The following is a 23,041-nucleotide window of genomic DNA, read 5'->3' on the forward strand; positions in this document are numbered from 1 at the left end:
GCAGCAAGCAAAGCCATGAAGAATTTGGATGGCAAAATGTTTCCAAAATGGCTGTCTTTGCTATCTTCCCCCCCCCCCCCCCTTTGTAATTAAACTAGTGGTTTTAGCAAAAAAAGAAACAGGCAGGTGCAGGGAGGAAACAAAAGTAAGAGAGGAGGATCATTTGAGGCAACTCTGCCAAAATCACTATAATCAGTATATTACAAATCCCCCCTCTGGACTAGAAAGCAAGGATTTGGAGCCACTTCTTGTATCTTTCAAGATAGTAAATGTACAAAATAATCAAGCAAAAAAGACGCTGAAATCCACAGCTCCCTTGGGTAACCATTCCTAGGAGCCCTTGGGTACGCTGTGATATGGCAAAGTTGCAGGTAGACCCTGCAGTGCCTGGGGGTGCATGTGAGCTGGCTGCATGGCCAGCACCATGGAGGAATGCTAGACAGGCAGAAAGGTGACCTCCTCTGATCCTCCCCATGGAGGCAGAAGTAATCAGCATGATTCCAGCCCTCCACACTGGGTGTTGAAGTGAGTTCCCCATTGCTCTGTCCATGCTAAGTCAGTAGTAGTCATGATAGGACAATATTGCCTAGAAAACCCCATAATTCACAGCTCTTCCAGTTTTAGGGACTTAACAGAGCAGCACAGAAGTGTCTAGCTGGTAGATCAATAGAAGACATTGCACAGAAGAGCAGTGAAAACCCTGTCAGTTCGCCCTTTGGGGCTTCATTGCAGTGACTGATCATTACCAGTGTCTTATTTACCCCTTGCTGAAATTTTATTTAAAGCTAAAGGTGGAGAGACATTTTAGTGGGACTAACCTGGAGCACTAACTGGCATGAAACTGAGTGAGACAAACTGAGTGAGGCAAAAGTATAGAGTAGCTCCTAAGAGTAGTGGCAAAACATTAAAAGAATGCATTGTCCAGGCAATCTGCTTCTCCAAAATGCTGGGGGAAATAACATAAGCCAAAGCATGAATATGAAAAAAAAAAGATGTTCAGGTCCTCCTTCACAGCTTCTTGAACATGTGCAATGTGTTGTTTATTGTAGAAGGTGTGAGATGCTTGTTTTTGCAGCAGGCTGGAGTAGGTGATAATGTTTCCCAGAGGAAATGTCTTTTGGAAAACTAAATTTTCCTTTTTTCTGTGCTCTGACAAGAGAAAAAAAAAAAACAAACCACCTAATTTTAAAGTAAGCAGACATTATCATCCAAAAATAAAACAAACAAGCAAAATTCTAAATGCCCATAAACAAAAAGAAGTGAATGGAAAATTTCTGGCTGTCTTATCATTTCAGATCACTTCAATACAAAGTCTAATGAAAGTGTATTTTTCACTGAATTTTTGGTTACTTATGCCTCTCAGGCTTGTATTACCTTCAATGAGAGGATATTCTGCAGTTGCATTTATCTCACTGTTGTCTATTAGGATGCTCATCTTGAGATTCGGAGTAAATATCCTTTATCAGAATCTAATCCCATTTCTTGTAGTTATGCCTCCTGCAATCATGCTAACCAATTCCTCTTACTCCTGCACAGATTAGTGTTGTTTCCCTCCTTTAGTCATCACTTAGATCATGTAGGACTTGCTTACATTATGGAAATTTGCACTAGTATAATTACATCAAAACAGTACTCCAGTGCAAGTTTTAATGTGAGTGAATAAAGCGAGAACAGAATCAGCACAGCTTCATTTGGGAAAGTCTGTTTAGGTGCTGGAAAAACATCGGCTCAGCCAATATTTTTTTCTTTTCTTCAGATTAATTTTGCCTTTAATTTCCACTGATGACTGTGATTAAAGATCGCTCTCTGTGTTTTTAACCCAAACTTTGCGCTCCTGTGCTCATACATGAGAATGGAAGTGAGTGTTACTGGGGGCGGGTCAAACAGAAAGAGTGAAGGGGTTTGCAAAACTGACAAGGAAACCCATTTCTTTTCTGGCTGATAATTTTTAACCTGCCTGCCAATTTAAATTACTAATAACTTTATTATGGTAAAATTCTCATGCCTGTTCTATAAAGTTTTGATACGAAAGCATGCAAAATCCCATTTGCTAATTATTGTGGTTATTCTAAGATTGGCACACAATATAATGCACTGATGGAAAACGACAATAATTAATTACTGCATTTACTGCAAAATTACAATCAGTAATTACTGCTCTGAGACTGAATTCCATTCAGCAATATTTGGAACTTGTTCTTCCTCAAAGCAGGGCAGCTTTTTAGTATTGCTGTGTTTGCATCTAAATGAGTCCATGTAGGTCACTAACAGATCCGTGCTATTTGTCATGGGAGTGAGAAAGCAGCACAATGCAATACCATAAAGCTTTCCTTCTTTTCAGAGCATGAATTCTTCATTAAAAGCCATGTTCCCATTTTTTTTAAATGTTAGATAATGCAATTATTTCAGAGTTAAATAATAGATATGAAAGCAGCCTCCCATTTCTCATCCCACTGTGATGCTGTTGGTCCTGATGCTCTAAAGTAAACTTTTGAAGGCTTGTGAGAACTTCTGCCAATGACTCAGCCAGCAAAGATCCTGCTGAGTTGTCCCTACTATGAAAAGACCAGGAGCTTAGTATGGTTGTGCCACCTTCAAAGGTTTCCAACAGCAAAAGCCCCAGAGCCCCAGAGCTGGCTGGAGGTGGTAGTGTTATATTCATCCACTTAACCAACAAGATTATTGTGGGATCACATATGGACCATGCCATGCAAAGTACCTGAGTAAGTTAGATTTAGAGCCCTTCTGAGGTAAATGGTGCGAGCTCTCACTGAGTCAGTTAATGGGCAGCTGCAGTAGCCCGAAAACAGTAGCCTCTGAAGGAACCTTTTTATGAGGTTCATCCAGCACAGAGGCTTGCTGGGCCAGTGTACAAGGGACTGCCACTTGAAGAAAAGCTGGGAAATGTTAAGAAAAGGAATGGGTAGATGTTTCAAGCAGCAGTGAGTTGAAATGAGAGCCAAAGACATGGAAAAACACAGGAGACACCCTTAGCCAAAATGTTTGTTCCAGCAGCAGCAAACACTGGCAGAATCAATCCTTTACTAAACAAAATAGGCACAAAGAGGATGAGAGAGGGGAAAGACCCACAATAAAAGAGGCTTGTGAAAATCCAGGATGAGGTTTAAAAATAAGTGTGGTCATTTTCCTACAGGACCTTCAAATAAGTGACAAATCAGCAAAACCTTTTGATACTGGGGAGAGCAGCACCCACTAATGAGTAGATGGGAAAGAAGCACGTTATCAATTTGCACATGCAAGTACTTGGGGAGAGAGCAAAGGACAAGTGGTGTATGAGACCATAAAGGTCTAGGACTTCAGACAAGAGAAGTTTTTCTTAGACAGCCCTGTGCTTCATATGCTTGAAGGCTGATAGGTCTGTCTCTGGTGTGTTTAGAAAAAGAAAACATCAGCATTGTGAACGCGCTTTTTTTTGTCCAGATAAAGATGATACAGACAGTGTAGGCCAAAGGCAGAGCACAGCCCTCTGGCCCTAAGGAAAAGTGAATTAGCAGAGAAAGTTAATGTAGGAAATGGAAACACTCCGTAAAGTCAAAGTTACAAGTCAGCTCCAACACATAGTTCACAGGACTCAGGTCACTTGTGTAGCATTGATCAGTAAGCTGAAAATGATCTGATCTTTTTGCCACTGACCTTTGAGAGCTACTTCAGAACCATGAATTGAAGCTGTATGGGGTAGTGTTTGGCAGTTACACTGTAGGTATAAAGAAAAGGGAGGCTAAAAAACTCCATGAAATTTACTCTGCAGGGGAAAACTGCTATATGAGTTGGCAAGAATCTTAATAAGGGGTTGCACAGCGCTCCATCAATGTGAGCACCTTAAATTGATGTTCTTATGGTTTGGAAGGCATATACAATCAGCTGCACTAGAACACAGTTTCTCATTCCCACAGTTATACCCAGTGATATATCAAATGCAATTATTGCATATTTGAATAATTCATGGGTACAGTAACTTTGGCCAGATACAAGTGAATATCAAAACTCTGGTCCCTGAAGTGTTTGATTCAGCTGTAGCAGCGAATTGAAGTTTTACAGTGCAAACACTGTTTCTTAGGTGTCTTTCGTCCTGCCTGTGACTGCAGTTAGAGAAAAGACAGTTTTTATTTCAAATTGTTCATTTTTCCACTTAGCTGAGCTTCATCCAGCCTTTTTGAAATATTGGGTAGAAGGCTGAGCTGGAGGGGAAAGGAGAACAGCAGTCAAGTCATTTCCCAAGCAAGAAGCACAGTAAATGAAAACTCAGTGCTGTGCCTGGAAAGGTGCTAACCACAGCCATGATCAGGCAACATTCTCTGGTGGCGTCAATCACCAGCTCCTCTGAAGTCAGTGAAGAGACACTGATTTATGACAGCCAAGGATTCAGGCCCACTGTTACTTATTTAACACTAAATGTTCTCCTAGCAGAGATGTTTCAGTTACTCGCAATTCTAGAGGGAGATGCAATGCCACTGTTCTGGCCGCTCTGGTCTCTTTAGAGCAGAGAAACTAGGGAATGAACATGTCTATCTCCAAACACAACCCTATGGCTTATTCTTAAAACTCCTTTTGTACAACAATGACTTACAAATAGAAGAAATCCTCTTGCATCCCTGGAAAGCTGTAGTTGCACACTCTTTAGAAAGCAGACTCCTCCCGTTAGTGGGAGATATATTCTCCCTCCCTGCCTCTTCAGGTTTTCCCTTTTCCTGTGTAGGACTGATCCAGCAGCTGGTCCATCTGAAGCACCCATTCCATGCAAAGCAGGATAGCTCTTTAAGATCCCCACAGCAACAAGATGCCTACCTTTGTGATTCCTGGCTATATGAGGCCCTTGAAACCAACAGACGTCCTTTGGTTGGTTTGGGTGTGCTGTGGACCAGGGCCCTGGTTGTCATGGTAGAGTGCGGTAATACAATATCTATCTTAAAAAGCAGATTGTTCCAAAAGAAAATAGGTTTTCATTATCTTTATTTCTAAGGATTTGGAAATTAATTAGGCCATGAAATCCGTGGGCCATGCAGTCAGCCACAAATTTGTCTTTGCTGGATAAGATTCTTTTTTTCTCTTTTGAAGCATCTCCACTCATCAGCAGAGGTTGCATCCCATCTCCTGTGACACATGACAAATGAATGCTTTCCATGCTCTTTATTTTCCTCTGTGCATTCTCCTTGCATGACATATTGCTCCACCATAGTAGGCTGGGCACTGGGAAAGGGAGCCAGGCAGCAGCCAAACTGCTTTAGGAAACTGGGCTCTTACATATCAATTCTTAAGAGATTTGGTGCTTTCAGAGGGGTTGTATTTAAAGGTTTTCTGTCTTCTGCTTTTAGCTTACCAGGGCATTATTTGGTACGGAGAGTCCAGACCTTATTAGACAAAATCCCATCAGGAATCTGATAGGTCTTTTTCCTTTTCCTCATGAAGACCAATGTAATGGAATTTAGAGAAAGGTGTACATATCCTGATCAGAAGCAAAGGATTACCTCGCTCCTGGAGAAGTGTTCCTGAACTTAAACCTGAACGTAGGAATTAACTTCTCATTAGACAGCTTTGTTGAGGAGCGTGCTGAAGGGCTATTAGCAGAGGCACACGGGCTGGCACCATGGTTGGCTTTGGGGTCTTTTCTCTTTCAGCACAGCCCCGCTTCCTGACAGTCTTGTCTCCTGGTACTTACCAGTGATTCCTGGAAGTAACTCCAGGGTGCTGCTTAGGATTATAATGAAAACCATTTCTTCCTGCAGAAATTGTCTAGAAAGAGTTGTTCTGAGGATCACAGATAGCTGGAGAAGCGCTGTGCCTGCCTTTCACCTGGGGAAAAAAAAAAGGCTTTAACGGAGCGATGATGATTTCTGCCAGCTAAAGACTTGTTGTGGGATTTGGTCACTTGCACTTAGGGAGCAGAAATCTGCCTTTTCTCTTCTGATCTTTCAAATTGCCTCTGTAATTTTTCCCCAAGTTATGTGTGCTCAGTGTGTTCTGTCGATGTGAGAAGTGGTAATGTCACTTTGCTAGGAGTTTTATGGTTCACAGAAGGTAGGATTTGTATTGAGATAGACAGATAGATGGATGTCTGGTGCCTGAACACAACATATTACAGAGATTGACCCAAAATTTTCAACACTAAAATCCCAAACGATAGACTGAGGGGGATCTCTGTCTGGGAGATTTCAAATGGATTTTATCTCTTTTCTCTGATTAATACTAGCCTTTAAAAGCATATCATCCCTGTCCCTTTGCCCAAATAATTGGAGAAGATCAGAGTAAAGAAGGATCAATAGCACATAAGTAGTCTACATTTTCTCAGGTGTCAGTGTAAAGGAGGTCAGACATGGCACATTGGGAAGGGAAGAATACAGTTAGGGGGGTCTGTTCCACATTCAGATAAGGACTGTTCGTTGTGACAAAGAAGGTGAATCCTGTTGCCCATGCAGCTGATAAACACAGGGAAGGTAGCAGTGATGCTCACATCCCGCTGACAAGCCAGTCCCAGAGCTGCACTGAGATCTGGGCTCTCTCTGTATGTGAGGGGGCAATGGGAAGGAGCAGAAGTGCCAGGTGATGGGAGCGGCAGGGACACCACCCTGCCTGCGGAGCCCAGAGCTGCCTCCTAATGAACGCGAGCGGCTGGTCGCAACTGGAGGCAAGCTGTACCCATTTGTTGGTGCTCCTTGGAGTGGCGGGGATCCACTCTCCATCAGAATAATCCAATTGAACAAAATGATTCATATTAGCAGGCACATCTGTCTGAGGCCAGAGCAGAACCCTGGTGTTAGTTTAATAAATGGCGTTCATTAAACTCAGCTGAAAATATAATCTGGAGAGACTGATGGGGTGAACAGAGCAAAGAATAAGCAAAAGGAGCTGGCAATTATCAGATGTCATTTGTTCTTCTGGTACCATGGAATTGGAGCTTGTTTGCTGAAATCTTAATTTCATTTTGCTGAGGCAGAATCCATCAGAGAAGCTTATGCCGCAGCTATGATTCCTGTTTGTCAGACTTTAGCAGGGAATGGGGCATTTTTCTTTTCCCCTTTTCTACTAGAGCACTGAAGGAGCACAGAGCCCAGCAGAAAGCCCATGGACAGCAATGATGGAGGGAGCAGCCTTGCCTTTGCCATGAAAAGACTGCTGGGTAAAGGTCCCTGTGCTACAGTGCAGAGAGCATGGGCAGCGCCTTAGGGCAGGGACCCTTAATATTTCCAATACAGCAGTTGTAGATATTCCTAGATCCTCTGCCACTTTTCCTGCATAGCAAGGGGGTTTATAAAGACTCCTCATTTGGCTTCAGGATCATTTTACACTCTATAGGTGCCAGTGGAAAAGACTACAAGGGCTGGAATCTTCTTGACGGCCAGCTCAGGGAAACTCCTAGCAGCTGTGCACGGATGGCCACCCAAGGCAGCTCAGCAGCATTTTGTGGTGCATAGGCACTAAGATGCTCTAAGCAACTCACAAGTTCATAGCTTGGCTCTGATGGTCCCTGGGTCCATCCTTCGGGCACAGCTTACACCCCGTTCCCAGCTTGGCCAGTTGCTTGCCATTAGCATTCCTGTCCATAAGGCTTCACACAAAACACTGAATCCAGGGGGCTTGCTCTGAGGAGGAGACCTGCCTTTCCCATTCCCTGCTGAGCAGAGACAAGCTTCTTGGGCCTGACTTAACAGCAATTTATAGTCAGCACTTGAAGATTGGCTGGAATACCTGTTTTTTGTGAGTTGCTTTGGTTTTGTTTAGTTTTAACTTATCCCCACAGGTATTCAAATGGTCTTTGGTGTGTTCCAGAGGAAGGCAAGAAAGGCTTTTATATTTATAGACTTGCCAGGGCAGCGCTTAAGTCCCAACCAGTCAGAAAAAGTCAAAAGAATAATGGAGGAGAAAGGAAACCTTGACCTCATAAGCTTTCAGTGTTGATTAGTTTGTTGGTGTCAGGAACCTTTTCTTGTTAAGGGCAGACTAGCTGTGAAATTATTTTTTTCCCCTTCTCTTTAATCTGTCTCCTGTACTCCCATGGGGAAGGAGGAGCCAGTACCTGCCTTCCTGGAGTTCTGCTGCAGAGGAAGCAAGTGAATGGACTTGCACACAAGAAGGAAGGGGTTGGGTTTTTCCTTTCAGAGACTCGTCTTCTTGATGTGCCCTTTGGCAAGAGGCTGAGCACCTTCAATTTCCCTTGAAATCATGTAAGCAGCAGTTGCAGACATGAGCTGCTCTGGAGATCGTCGAGGTTGTTCTTGCCCTAGAGGGTGCAGGAGAGGGAGAGTTGCAGAGCTGGGCAGTGTATCTTTGATATTTGCCATGGACTCCACCATCACTAGCAGGCTTCATTCACAGCCATGGAAGTGGGTGAGACATACACTCAATTCCACCACCATTCCTTACTCAGGTAAATCACTAGCCCTTAGGTACAGGGAGGAGCATAAAAAGCTTAGCATGAGCCTGTCATTTGTACAAGACTGGTGGGAAACTTGCTGAACTCACTGCAGAGCAGAAAGCCTCATCTGACACCTTACTGATGGCCCATGTGAAATGAGTTTTCACATCGCACCTCAATTCCTCCCAAACACATCTCGATAACACACAAGCCCTGATTGCTACCCAGGTTGGCAAGTGCATTTGAGAGCTGAGGACTAGAAGAGCGAAGAGAGGTGAGAAGCTATTGAACCCTTGGGAATAGCCTCTCTAGGCACACTGGCCAGTGAAAGTTCTCACTGCCAAATCCTGTTCATGGTCACTTTACACAATGCCTTTGTCATGTTGATACTAAAAGTGTATAAAAAACAAATTTAAACCAATCAGCTTTTGTTATATAGATTACAGTCTTAGAAATAATGGGTATAGGTCTTAATCCTTTCTGAAGTTCTTTGAGGTCCTTTGATAAAATTTCAGAACCTCAGATGACTGCAGTGCTTTTCTACAATCTCAAACCAATGACACCACAAATATTAGCATTAGGGAATGAAATTATGGGGCTAGGATATGAGGCTGGAGCATCAGACAGCCCTCTACAGTTTGTAGTTGTAGCCACACCAACTTTTAGCTGCAGCAAGATCAGCTGGCAGGGTTTCCTTTTCCAGATGCTCGGTGTCTCCCCCACCACCTCACTTCTGCCAGTTGAATGGCTCATATGATAGCTTGCTGCCATGTTTAAAGTCAGCTAGACCAGCAATGACCTGCTGTCTCGGTCATATAAGGTGAACAGGTTGATTTAGAATAAAATGGGTTACAAAGCCAAGTTCAGCAGCAGAGCTGAAGGGGTCCAGCCTTGGGGTTCAGCTCTGGGGCATCAGGATATAGTAGCGCTCCCAGGCAGCACAGCTGCAGGCACAAGGGGACAGACTTCATAAGCACAGGCTCTCTGAGGTGACAGTGAGCCAGAAACCCAAAGGACTCAGACTGATCAGACTCCACTGGATGCAAATGGAATTTGGGGTTTACTTTCAATACTTTTTCCAAAGTACATTGAAGTAATCTTATGAACCAGTCATCATGGGAATGAAGAAATCAACATACTGGGTTTTAGTGCTTTCAAAAAAAAAAAAAAAAAGTTTTGTTTTGGATATCTTTTTAAATTCTCAGACAATAAGATTTGATTATTTTTTAAGCCACCATGTTTGACTGATCACCTGCATTTTCTACCAAGAAAGGCTTTGAACAAAAATGTAATCCAGCTCTAAATTAGAACCATATAAATACCTCAGCTATAGCAGTGAAATGAGTCACTTATGTAAGTCACATACATCAGTGTTTTCAGAATCAAATTCTGAGATGCTAAAATTTGCCAAGAGCTGTGAATTCTTCAGATGGAAACTGCTCCAGCTCTGTGGAGGAATTCTTGTCTTAATCTGTCTCAAACTCAGAAAGAGTTATCATCTTCTTAGCAAGAGTATCTTCTTTCAGAAACATCATACAGAACGTGGCTTCAGGAAGGTGGGGGTTTTAACAAAAAAATTAATAACATTTAATAATTAATAGAACTGTGTAAGCTTATTGAGTCATCCCAGGCTTTAATCAATTTGAAATATTTGGGGCACCAATTTCCACCTTACTGCTCCTCACTGGAGGTACATTAGAGTTTTAGTGCAATTAAAACAAAGCAGGAAATATTTTTAGCTAATTGCACTGTGCACCTTGAAGGTAATTTGAAGCTGCAGGCAAAAAAATAAAATATCAGAAGGAGTAATTGAGTGTTGCAAGCTGGGAATATGTGTTCCTGGCTGCATTCTGATTTAGAGGGGTATGGAATGTAGGTGAGGTTGAACAGGCTTGGCAGAAGAAGGGTGAAGTCTCACCCCTGGGGAACGGTCTGGTTATGTATCACAGGCAAGCAGACCCACAAGTGCAAGGCTTCGCATGGGAGATACTGCAAGGTCTGACATGCAGGGTGATAATGAGTGTGGATGAATGCTTGGTGCACATGAGAAGTCTTGCATGATCGTGGGGCACAGGGTGTCCCTGCCACCCCATCTACAGCCAGGCCTGGTGGCTCCCAAGTCCAGCCCTGCCTCCTGCCACTGGCACCAGAGCAGTCCTGGGGGAGTTGCTGTGGACCCGTGGCCGGGATTTTATCTGGGAGGAAAGCTGGGGTCTCTTCCTTTCCTGGACACAGCCTCACACAAGCAGCACCCCAACAACTTCTTCCTGCTCCCATTGAGCAATTACAGACCAAACTCCTCAAGCCCGGCCTGGCAGAGAGCTGTGGGCTGTCATGTCTCATGGCAGAGGCTTGAGCCTCAGGTAGGGTGTACCAGGCAACCTGCTTGGAGGTCACAGGCAGCATAACCCTCCTTGCTGAGACCCATGAGCTGGGCTTTGGGCTTCATCAGGGGTCCTGAGATCATCCTAGTCTGGTGAGGAAAAGGAAAGGGGTAATGAGCATAGCATCCCTATCTAACCCTCAGCAACAAGAACAGGAGAGTGAAGCATCATGTTCATCAGCATTTTGATAAGCTCTAGTCAACCTACGAAGGGAAAAAAGCAGAACCAGCAGAGACTGGGCACAGAGGCTCACTTACATCTTCCCAATTAGACTTGGTTCTCAACCATGTACATTTTTTTAATTAAACTGTTGGTACAGTGCTCAGGAGACAGCAGACTCCTTGAGGCCCCCTTGTAATAAAGAACCTTTCATTATGTGCAGAAAGGTAGCTACCACACAGCTTAATTTCCTCTCCCGCCTAATGTTCACCAGCAGCAAAAGCAGGAGTGAGCACTCTGTATGAGGCAGAACAGAAGTTCCTTCGGGCACAGGACTCACTGAGCTGGCCATTGGGAGCAGAAGAGGCTACAGGCTTTGATGGAAAAGTAGCCCAACAATATAATTTGACCTTTACCATCACTGCTCCCTGCTTCCCAAAAAGACCTGAATTTATGGCTCTGACCTTTGCCTGCAAAGCCCTTGCTTAGTAAAAGCAAGCTGAGAGAGGAATAGAGAGCCATGGCTATGTTTGCATGAGCAAGTAAATTCTGGATGCTGCTGAGGAGGGCAACCAGGGCTGTGACCGCTCGGCCCTTGCCCACTGTTCCCTGCTGCAGCCCCTGTGCCAGGCAGACCGGAGCTCCCTCTCAACCAGCCCACCCTGCATCCCTGCCCTGTCCCACCCCAGCCCAGCTCTTCCGTGTGCTGCACACCTCCACATCTCTTCCAGGGTGCCTCCACCACCCTGCGATCCCCATCATGCTATGACCACCTCTCCTGCCCCCGCCTGGGGACAGCATAAGAAAAGGCAAAGCCACACAGGGGAACCAGTGACATTTTTTGACCATCCAGGCTGGCTTCTCCAGGAGCAGGCTGCTCCAGTGTGGTGCTTTTTCATCTGCTGCTTGAGACTAATGACTCTAGAAAAATAGATAAATCAGAGGTGACATAGCTATTGCTGCTTGACATTTTTTCATCACACCAGCTGGGGGAGGAGGGGGTGACCAAAAGGTGACATTTTGACCAAACTGGATGTTTCCACAGTAAATTTTCTTTCTAGTAGATTAAAAAAGAAATGCCAACAGCACAAAAACCAAAACTGTCTTGATTAAAAATGTTGGCCTTCAAAACACTAAATTCCTGTTAAAAATGGACTGGTTTTCAGATTGATTAAAAAAAAAGGCAAAAATTAATTCCTCTGGCCACCTCCCCCACCCCAGATTTGTTTTGGTTTTTTAACCAAAGTATTCACAGGAAAGAAAGCCAAAATAATGACAATTTCCCCCCTGGAAAATAATTGTCATTTTTCAACTAGCTCTTAACGCAACGTAGTTAAATGAGAGCAATCCTACTAAGAACACTGCACAGCAAGTAAGTCATATGGTTATTTGAAAGAAGGGCATTACAATTTAAGAGCTAAATTTTATTGTCACCTTTAATTTATGGATGGGAAAAATGAGGCAGGGTCATCAAGCATCTTAAAAACAAAAGAAACCACAGAAAACATTAGCATTTGAAATGCTGGACTCCCATCTCCCTGTTAGATCACATCAGCTTCTCTGTCTGTATATGTGTAATTGTCTCTGTTGATATGTATGTATATATAGTACCTCTGTACGTATACATATGTATGATACGTATGTGTGCATATTCATGTATATAAAGATTCATATATACAATCTGTCTCCTTTTTAACCTTCAGATGTTCAAACTGAAACATCTGACAAAAACATTCTCTTTTTTTTTTCTTTTCTTTTCTTTTCTTTTTTTTTTTTTCTTCTTCCTAAAAATAGCACCCCAAGAGTCCAGGTGGTAAACACATTGATTTCTAGTGTAAATGATCAGGCTTCATTTAATCCCAGCATGGATGCAAAGTCCCCTTCACTGCACTGCCTTTCCCTCTCTAAGACATTTGGGCTCCTAATCTTGGACGCTCCATCACAGTCTTAGCAGTGGTTGTTGCAGGGATGGAGCCTGCTCTGTCGAGCCTTGCCTCCTTCCTCCACCTCTGCCAGGCAGTCCAGGCAGAAGCCAGGGAAGGGGAGATCTGTGTGGGCTGGTATCAAGGAACAGGGAAGATGAGGACTGAGGCAAAGAGAAGCCATCCAGCACTGGAAGAAAGTTGGTGCAAAGGCATAAAACAGAGAGAGAAATTGCTATAGAAATAAGAAGACAGACAAGGGAAAAAAACCACAAGTTCGAATTGTAATAATATTGATCAGCCTCAGAGGTAATAGCTGTAAAGAGAAATATCTCCACTGCCCCATTACAGGTGTGCTTGGACAGCAGGCCCTATCAAATGGAAGGACAGGATCCTGACCACAGTTTTGGATGGGCTTGCAAACACACACATATATTTGTGTGTGTAAACAGAGACTAAAGTGTATTGCTTAAAGGTAAAGAAGTCTACATATGTAGTGGGCACATGAGCAATATTCAGCCATGATCAGAGCTTCGGTGTGAGCACGGGAGGTTGCCACTTCAGTGCTGGAAGAAGTGATGGCCTTTGAGTTTCTTCAGGGAGAGGTTTCTTGCCTCCAACAGAGCACAGAAAAAGAGGTAGAGAAGATGATCCATGGAGACTTTGCTAGGAAGAACTAGGGAGAAAGACACAGTAGAATAACAAGAAATAGCAGGCAGTAGATTATGTAATGGAAGAAGAACTTCAACGTGGTAGCCCGTCCTGACAGGAGCAGTGTTGGGCTAATTCTGTTGTCCTGCAAAGACACAGAGCAGTCTCGCATCTGTAGCTGGTTACATTTGCAAGCTTAGCAGATACATTCATACCCTGACAGCAGGTAGATGACCTGAAAGGTGTGTGCAAGATGCTGCGCAAACCTAGCAGTCCCTGGACTATACTGTGAATGTCACAGAGCACAGGAGCTGTGTATTTTTAAAGATCATATGCACTTTCTTAGTTCATAAAGTCTTTGGGAAACGCTTGTCCTTCTCTTGCTTTTAAAAGTTTGTTGTACAGATGAACACAAATCTTACTCCACTTAACAGCTTGACTTTGTCATGCCGGCAATGGGATCCTTCTCCCATTGAAGCCAGGGCAGTTTGCCATTAGCACCAAGCAAGGGACAGGGCAGCATCCTTCCTGCTGTGCACAGACCTGGACTCTGGCCATAACTACCCACCAGGCTGGTGATGTATATGGGACTAAAGCTGTCTCAGCATCCTCTTCTTGGTCCTCCAGTAAATCCATCCTTGGAAAATGATCCTGGAATCTTGGGGGTACAGCCTCATAGCCTCATCTATCTCCAGAGCCCCACTTAGATGGCTGCAAGGTCTCAGCAATGACTCAGCCCTATGTGGAGCAAAAGAAATACAGATGAAGAGCTGAAAAATTAGAATCAGTTCCAAAGGACATCATTGCTTTTTTAGCAAGGCCATGTGCATGAACAGTAGGGATAGAAGGTATGAACAGATTGCCATTAAATGTCTCTTCTGGGGTAACCACACATGCAGTTACTCATGTGGAAACAGGGAAAGAAAGCGGCCACAGAGAAGGTTTCCATGGGTTTCTCATTTGGCCTCAATGACTTGCTGAGTGGACTTACATTTCCATTCTAGTCTTTGAGGAGTGAGACACCTTCAAGTCCCATTCATATCTTAGCTAAGCAACATCATTGCTCCTCTTCACCTCCATGGACTTTGCAGAGTTTGGGGTAAATGGACTCCTGAGCTGAGTGCTTATATCTGGATTGGATAAGTCTAAGCCAAAGACTTCTGGGGGAAGTAAATATTGCTCTGGCTTAAACATGGTCAATGAATGTCTGCAACAATGCAGAGCTGATCCTTACAGTCTGATCAGAATCTGCCATTAAAAGCTTTCCTGTGACAGAGGTGTTCATAGCATTAGAACTACCATGCTGACAGCACAGGTTACAAGGACATGACTAAAGTTATGTACACTCTAACCAAGGCTTTGACTGAGATTCATTTCCCCTGATGTGATAGAACTACTCTGTAACTGTCTCCTTCACGGCTAGTTATTCAAGGTCCTCATTATAACCTCAGGAGAGATATAGGCTTTTTTTGGCCATGGTTCTCAGTCTCATCTGAAAGGATCACTTCAGGCAGGTGAATTGGAACCTACCAACCCTGTCTGTCTACTAAAACCAGCCCAGAGTGATTTGCTCAGATGGAGATATCTGTGTCTTGAATCCCATCATTAGGACTTTAAGTCATTATCTCTAGACAATGTTCAAGGAGAACAGTCTCAGGCTCCACTTAGACATTTTAAAGAAGCAGCTGGGTTGGAGGAATATTGTCATTTACCCGCTGTGTTTGGCTATGGTTTCCTCAGTAGAGCAAGTTTCTGGTCAGTGTTATCTGCAGCAAAGATACTTAGCATTATCTGTCCTTGCGCACAGGTCCTAAATGCTCAGGAAGTATGTTCCTTCTTTATCTCCAAGGCACCACTTCTGAACTAGGGTGTATATATTTGTTTTCATAACCTTAACACTTTTACTCACAAATTTACTTCAGCAATACCCAAAGTTCATACCCATTCCCAGCAAAGTGAATTGCTTTTCTTAAACAGGTTAGTTTGGCTGGTGTCCAGTCTAACACAGATGCCTAACTTACCTCTCAATTTCAGGCTGCTGATGAAGCAGTCCTCATGAGATAGGTGCCTAACTCCTCCGACTAGTCAATAGAGAATGGCATTTGCTTCTGTAGCCCTCCAGAAGGAAAGTCTGTCAGACCAAGTTTAAGACCTGAAAAAGGGATAGTGCACTTGAAAGCCTGTGTCATTCAACTCAACCAATCGACCTACGTGTACTCCTGTTTATTACAATCTTTGCCTAAAGTCCAGTACTTTGCGGTGTGGGCAGGAAATGTCCCTAAAGACCATCAAAGGGTCTTCTCACCACCGTTGACTAGGTAGGTGCTGTAGAACTCTGCTTTAGGACAGCTTCTTTTGGAGCTTGAAATAGAGACCCAAGCTGGGCAAGCAAGATGACCACATGGACTCTCATGTGAAAGTACATTTTCTGGGTTTTTGTTTTGTTCTTTTAGCCTTAGTAAGTCCTAATCCTTCACCTGTACATAAATATATGTGTGTGTGTGTGTGTGTGTGTGTGTGTGTGTCACATCCACAGTGTCTGAGGGTGTGTTTAGAGGACAGGCAGAGGGATAGTAGTACCCACTCCAAAACCAGTGGTCACTGGCAGACCACCCTGGTCCCTCCTGCTTCACCCATAAGGGAAAATGTTTTCCCCAATCAAGGTAATGTCAAAGAACCTCTCCTCAACTTGAGTGTTGACTGGGGCTAGCATCCACAAGTATACATTGCCTTTCCCATAGTGCTGCCACCCCTGAAGCTGCAGCTCGTGCCATCCCATACTCCAACCTCAGACAGGTGTGTGCTGCTGCCACTTTCCAGCGTTATAGTGAGATAGTATCTGCTCCACCAGATCTCTCCCATTCCCACTGCCTCCCTGCCCCGTTCAGGGGAGCAAAGCCTGTTAGCCCTTATCCTCATAAAGCCTAACTCATGCTGCTGGCATGACTGAGGCAAGGAAAGAGCCAGGTCTTGCTATGATGGTACTACCATCTGTTGTTCCTTCCCACCTGCTCTTTTTCTTGTGGTACAGCATAGCCAGAAAGCCCTAAGAGGTAGAAGGGATGCTAGAGGCCTTTCCCTCTTCCTCATGCACAACCTGGACCTCTACAGCTGACGGTACTTGTCCTTGGGTGCCCAAGGACACAAGCAACAGTAGCTCTACCCTGAGACATCTTCAAAAAGATAGTCTTCTCCCTCTTGGCTTGTGAAATAACTGTAGACCTAGATCTTGCATCTCTCTTAGGGGTACCAGTCTACTGCCTTCACTCAGACTCTAGGAAGATCACGCTGGCACTTCCAGCTCATCAAAGGGCAGGGCTTGGGGCCAGGCCATCAAGAAGGAGTCAGTTCCAAACAAGACACCAGCCAACTGTGGGAAAAGTGTGGAGCCGAAGCCAGTGCTCAGATCAGGAGCTTAGTTCTGCATCGTCTCTTGTCAGCTGATCATAACTGCTTTAGCCAGAAAGCATGTTTCAGCTCAGAAAAACTACAGGGGGGGAAAAAAAAAAAAAAAAAAAGCCAGCAATAGAATTTTCTCTAGCCAGCATGCATGACTTCAGGATGAGAACTGCCAACAGTATTCTTGTGACACCCAGATTGAAGGTGAAATTTCAGTCGTGTGCAGTGACTTTTCAGAAATAAGCTGGGAGGAGAGATATGAGCCCTGCCAAGAGGATAGAAAGGCAATACCTGAATAACAGAGTGCAGAGCTGCTGACTGAGACAAGTGTATCGTTGTGTGCAGTGATTTTTGGTGTTTACTGAGGCAAAACTCCCTGGGCCAATAAAGGGACATTTTCCTTTGTAGGAAAGGAACAGGGTGCTTCTGGAGATTGTAGCAACCAGCTCCTGGCAGTTTCATTTTTATTTTTTCTTTTCCTTCTCCTTTTGCTCTTCTTTCTTCTCCTTTTCCATTTTCTTCTTCTTTCCCTTTCTCCTTCTCTTCTCTTCTCTTCTCTTCTCTTCTCTTCTCTTCTCTTCTCTTCTCTTCTCTTTTCTCTTCCCTTTTCTCTCCTCTCCTCTCTTCTCCCCTCCCCTCCCCTCCCCTCCCCTCTCCTCTCCTCTCCTCTTCCTCTCCTCTTCCTCTCCTCTCTTCTTCCTCTTCCTCTTCCTCTTCCTCTTCCTCCTCCTCTTCCTCTTCCTCTTCCTCTTCCTCTTCCTCTTCCTCTTCCTCTTCCTCTTCCTCGTCCACTTCCTCTCCCTCATCCGCTTCCTCTTTCCTGTCTCTCTTTTTTTATTTTTTAAATTCACACCAGACCCAAATGCCAAAGGAGTAAATATCTGTCTTTTAATGATGCTGATTCAGGAACCATTATACCATCTGAGTCCTCCTACAAGTCTGCTTCCCACACCATACCAGCATTGCTGTGTTTCCAAACCTGCTGTCCTGTGAACCACTAAATGGACATGCAGCAAGAAGTAGTAGTTGCTTTTTGGTTTTGTTTTCATTTTATTTTTCATTTTTTGGGGTGGTGGGTTGTTTTGGGTTTTTTTTTCTTCCTTTTATTCTCAGCAGCCAAAGCAGCTCTTGGTCTGTATTCCCCCCTGATTTTAAACTGGGATGTAATCAAATTAAAATGGTACCTGCTCTGAAGTCCATCCAAGGAAATGGAAAGACTGCCAGAGGACTTTGCCTAGCGGTCCAGTGAAGCCCAGGATGCTGGGGGTGGTGTGGGAAAGGCCGGTGCTAACAAAAGCATTCTGGTTGGCAGCAAATGTATTTATTTTCCAGACTTTGCAAACTGATCTGTGTCTGCGCTCATTCATTCAGTGCATGCTCTCCTCAACAGCCGCTGCACAGCGTTCTGTTACTGTTCACTGTTGACCGTGTGTCTACATTTAAGTGTGTGTTTTACGTCTGTGTCTCTAGCTAGGCCTCCTCCATCCTTTTTTTTTCTTCCTTTCTTTCTTTTCTTCTTCCTTTCTTTCTTTTCTTTCCGTTCAGTTAGTTTGGTTTGCTCTCCTGCTTGTTTCATTTTCTATAGTTTAATGGCAAGTATTTCCATTAGATCTTTTTGACTGATGCTGTGTTTGTAACTTTTTTTTTATTATTATTTTTATATATATCTTCTTTCCCCACCTTTCCCTTTTTCCACACTATATATAAATATATATATATAAAAAAAATCTTTTCTTCTTTTGTCATTCAATCAAATTCCAACAAAACCAACCAAGAGCCAGTCAAATCCACCACAGTCTCGCGCTGAGCTAGGAAAAAAGTTCACGTAATGACATGAAAGTGGAGAATACAGTCCCCCAGGCCGTAAGTTCAAATCAACTCGAAGTTGAAAGTGTGACATGATGGCGTCATGTAACAAGCTAAGAATTGGTTGCATGACATGCCGTCAAGTTTCGTGCAGGTGCCGTGATTGAAGCATTTTTCTTGGATGTTGTATCAGTTGATGATTGGCCAGTCATGATCACATGTGCCTTTTTTGACTTTGTGCTGCCACAATTTTTTGCTGTGCTCATTTTCGTTTCGTTTTTGGTGCTTGCAGTGGTTTCTTTATTTGTTGTTTGATTTCTCGTCAGCGTTTTATGCTTCTTTAGATGTCACATAGAAGGAAAAAAAAAAGATGGATTCCTAATTCTTTAGAAAAAAATGGGATTATTATAACTACAGATAAATTGGAAAAAAAAAAAAAAGAGAGAGAAAAAAATGCGTGATTAATTTTTTTGCACTGAAAATCTTGTGATTTTATTTTTTTTCCGGAGAATTGGGGGCCTTTTTCAATTGACACCTTTTTTTCCCCTTAGGATATTTCAAATCACTCTCTAAAAATTTAAAAAAAAAAAAAAAAAAGAAAAAAAAAAAGAAAAAAAAGAAAAAATGAAAAAAAACAAAACAAAACAAAAAAAACCAAAAAAGAGTAATGATAGTAACAGTAGTTTGAAAACTATAGCAATCCAAAAAAAGAAACCCCAAGAAAAGCCTCATTGTATGTCTTTTCAAGAATTCCTAATTCTAAGGTTCCATATTACAGCAACTCCAGCCAAAATTAATTGCTCGGGGGAGGGAGGGATTGTTTTGAGTGGGAAAAAAAACCCATACAGATCAAAAAGCAAAATGCATCTTTTTGTTTACAACTGAAAAAGGGTCCTTGACGAGTGTTTTTTATTTTTTTATTCTATTATTATTTTTGGTGTTGTAATTGTTTAGACTGCTGTGTACGGTTTGCTGTTTGTTGAACCAACAGTGTGAAAACCTGCCAGCATGGATTGATATTCCGCATGACACTTTTCCACCAGAGTGGACCTTTTGCAGTTTCTAAGTTTCTTGATGTAATAAATCACCAAGTGTATAAGAAGAACCTGCTTGCTAGAAAGAGATAAGAGCTAATCCTTAATGATTAAGCATCCTACTTAAATGTCAAGCCTAGTCGGATCATGATTACATTTTTTTAAATAACTTTTTATTTAAGAAATGTTAGCTTTACATTTTTTTTTGCAAAAAAAAAAAAGTTTATTCCAACAGCCTTTTTTTAATTTAACATCCTATAAATTGCCTTTTCAAAGTCCTACTTTCTGACAGTCACAAAGGAGTAGATGTTATTGGCAGCTGTTTCTCCACAGAAAGCTCATACACTGTCATAGATGGCACCCCATTAAAATGTAGAACAATTCTTTCTTGATGTCTTTCACACTACAAAAGCCCGCCAAGCAAGATTTTGATCTGGCATTGTAAAGTGGCACTCAAAAATAATTAAAATGCAGCTATCTGCACATACATAGTGATACAGATCTACATAGACATGCCCTACTATTATTTTGATTTATTATTATTATTACTATTAGGAACAATTGTATTTTTTCTATCATGATCGTGACTACCTTGCTCACTTTGGGTTTGATCCGGTTCTCACTGAAGTCAAGGGGAATCTTTCTGTTGACATTGAGTGGGAGCAGAATCAGAGCCAATGTCTCCAAAAGCAAAACATCAAACCAGAAGCCCCATCCTGTCCCAATTGAAGGGAGAAGAAAACATCCATTACTTTCAACAGGAGCAGGATTGGGCCCAAAAGAACAGGCTTGTTTTTAATTTAATTTTCATTTTTTAGGTCTTTTCCCCCCTGTCCCAAGTACCCTCCCCCCCTTCCCTACTTCCCCCTCCCCTTTTTGATTTAATTTGCAATGATCTTCTTCATTTTTTTAGGGCAGCAGCTGAATGGGCCACAATTAGAAAAAAAAAAAAAAAAAAGTATATATATATTAAAAAAACGGGAACTGTTGGATTACACCTTTGACATATCAGCAAATATCAATCAAGCTGAAGACTTCAGACTTATTCTCTCTTTGATTGTTTAGACTGTAACATTTCTTCAAGAAAAGTATCACATCTGCTGACTTCGAAGGACATGCGCTTGAAACAAAACAAACAAACACATAAGTAAAATCAGAACAGGAACAAGATCAACCAGGATTTCTGAAGAGACACTGATATCACCACAGCGGCTTTTCTTCAAACAGGAGATGCAAACCTGGATACTGGCAAAGGAGTGCCTGTTTGCCACCAAGGATGCGGTTACCATGCGTGACCCATGGTAACAGTCACTAAGCATCTTTATCTGTCATTCCTTAGCTATATAGGGACCAAAGGACAAAACTTTTTACCGCAGACTTGTAGCTGTATGTAAAATATGGAAGTTCTTTCCTTTTCTCTGAGCTGTTCCTAAAACAGTTTTTGAGAGCGATTATATGAAATATGTAAAATTAAAAAAAAAAAAAAAAAATGCTTAAATGCTTTTAAAACAGCAAGATAATAGTTCTTTCATACTTTGGGAGGTTCTTTGGTTATACATTAATTAGAGTCTATGAAGCTTTCATATGGTTTTCTGTATAATACGTAAGGATCGCACTGTTAAAGGCAGGTAAGATGGATATCTATGAAAAGCAAAAAAGTAAATAAATAAATACATAAATAAATACATAAAAAGGCATAGAGAAGAGAAAGGAAAGATGGTTGATATTGAATGGAAAACAAAAAAGGTTTGTAAATGCTTCTAACTCTCCCCATTTAAAATCCTAATAGTTGTACAGAATTTAAAAAAAAAGAAAGTTTAAAATACCTATATAATAGAAAAAATTAGACAACATAAAAAAAAAAAAAGGCAAAAAAAATACTACATAGAAGTTAGCGTTAATGCTAAAATCAAAGATGTTGTAGAACTGTAATTTTTGTAGAGTTTAGATTGAGCATAAATTCCTACTCTGCCAATTGCTGTTGGATGCTGTTATATATCAAGGAGAAAAAGGAGATAAATGGCTATTATGGCAGCTTTTTTAACTGCAAGCATTCCAGCTATTAAAAAATAAACAAAACAAAACTCGATTCTGTAGACAATGCAAATGGGAAACAAAACAGCTGTCTTTTTATCAGACGTTAGTTCTAACTTGAACAACAAAACACAGCTAAGTGCTTCATGTCTTCATGATCTGCTGTCCGCAAGATTCCCATCATCCTATGCTTCAGTAGCTTCCATATTTGCTCTAGAAACCTTCAGGGCAAGGATTAGCCTAGAACCTTAATCTTAAAAAATAAAAAATAAAAAATAAAAAATAAAAAAAAATTAAAAAAATAAAAAAATAAAAAAAAATAAAAGCAAAAAGTAACATAAAACAATCTCTTTGAAGAATTTCTGAAACTGTTTACAAGGAATTTTGAAAAACAGGGGGATGTTTAAAAAAAAAAAAAAGATGCTGGCTCTGTTTCTGTAAATAAATTTGCATATTTTGTAGGACTTTTAATTGTAATGATAGAGAAAAAACAAGGAAAACTATTTAATGAAAGCACGATATTTATCTTTGGTAAATGACTTTAGAGCAGTTAAAAAATAAGACATTGCTTTAAAAAATCTGACTCAGAAAAAACAATGAATTATTTAAGAACACATATATTTTAAAGTATATCATATTTATTAAAATTTATTTTCACAGTCTTATAACTTGATTTACATCATTCTCACACTTGTTTGCATCGATTGAGCAGTGTGATAATTGTTTCTGATTCTTTGTTTGGTTTTACTCTGTTTTAATGTTCTTGTTTGCTTTTCTTACTGTTTTTTATGTCGATCTCAAACTTTCTTCCTTTCTCTTTTAATTTAATTTTAAGTCTAATTCCCTATTGGGCCAGATCTTACGGCCCTTACTCAGGCAGAACTCCCACGGGGATATAGAGGGTATTTTGCCTGAGTAAGGGCAGCCAGACTGAGCCCACAGCTAGAAAGTACAGATGTGTAACGCAGCTGCAGTTCCATACAACTGCTCTTTCACTCTCAATTCCCTAAAACTCCTTGTAATCTTCTGTAATTATTGAATGACGCTTTCCAGCTTAGCCCTAAATAAAGCACAGTTTAAAAAAAATAATGCCATGTTCTTTACTTCTTGATGGCTTTCCTTAATGTGTTTGCTTTGAGAACAAAATGAATCTATTTCGACTTTTTCATTAATATACATTGTTTGAGTATCAGAACAAATCCCTTTGTTATATAAAACGTATCTCATTGGATTGAATTAATGACACTGTTTCATTTAATGTCTGCTTGCTATTCCACTGTG

At 41.8% G+C, this 23,041-nt stretch overlaps 1 protein-coding gene across 9 annotated transcripts in view; it reads left to right on the forward strand.

Moving 5' to 3' along the window:
- CELF4 (CUGBP Elav-like family member 4) overlaps window positions 1-22,826 on the forward strand; it is a 723,613-nt gene extending 700,787 nt beyond the window's left edge. For 8 of the 9 annotated variants that reach the window (XM_005436852.3, XM_027801973.2, XM_014278066.3 and 5 more), the window contains exon 13: window positions 20,640-22,826. The gene's annotated coding sequence lies outside the window, so the exon portion shown is untranslated. The remainder of the gene's footprint in view (window positions 1-20,639) is intronic. The other variant, XM_027801966.2, reaches the window with a different exon arrangement.
- Window positions 22,827-23,041: the final 215 nt, after the last annotated feature.

This window comes from Falco cherrug, chromosome Z (assembly GCF_023634085.1).
Source record: "Falco cherrug isolate bFalChe1 chromosome Z, bFalChe1.pri, whole genome shotgun sequence".
Taxonomy (NCBI): Eukaryota; Metazoa; Chordata; class Aves; order Falconiformes; family Falconidae; genus Falco; species Falco cherrug.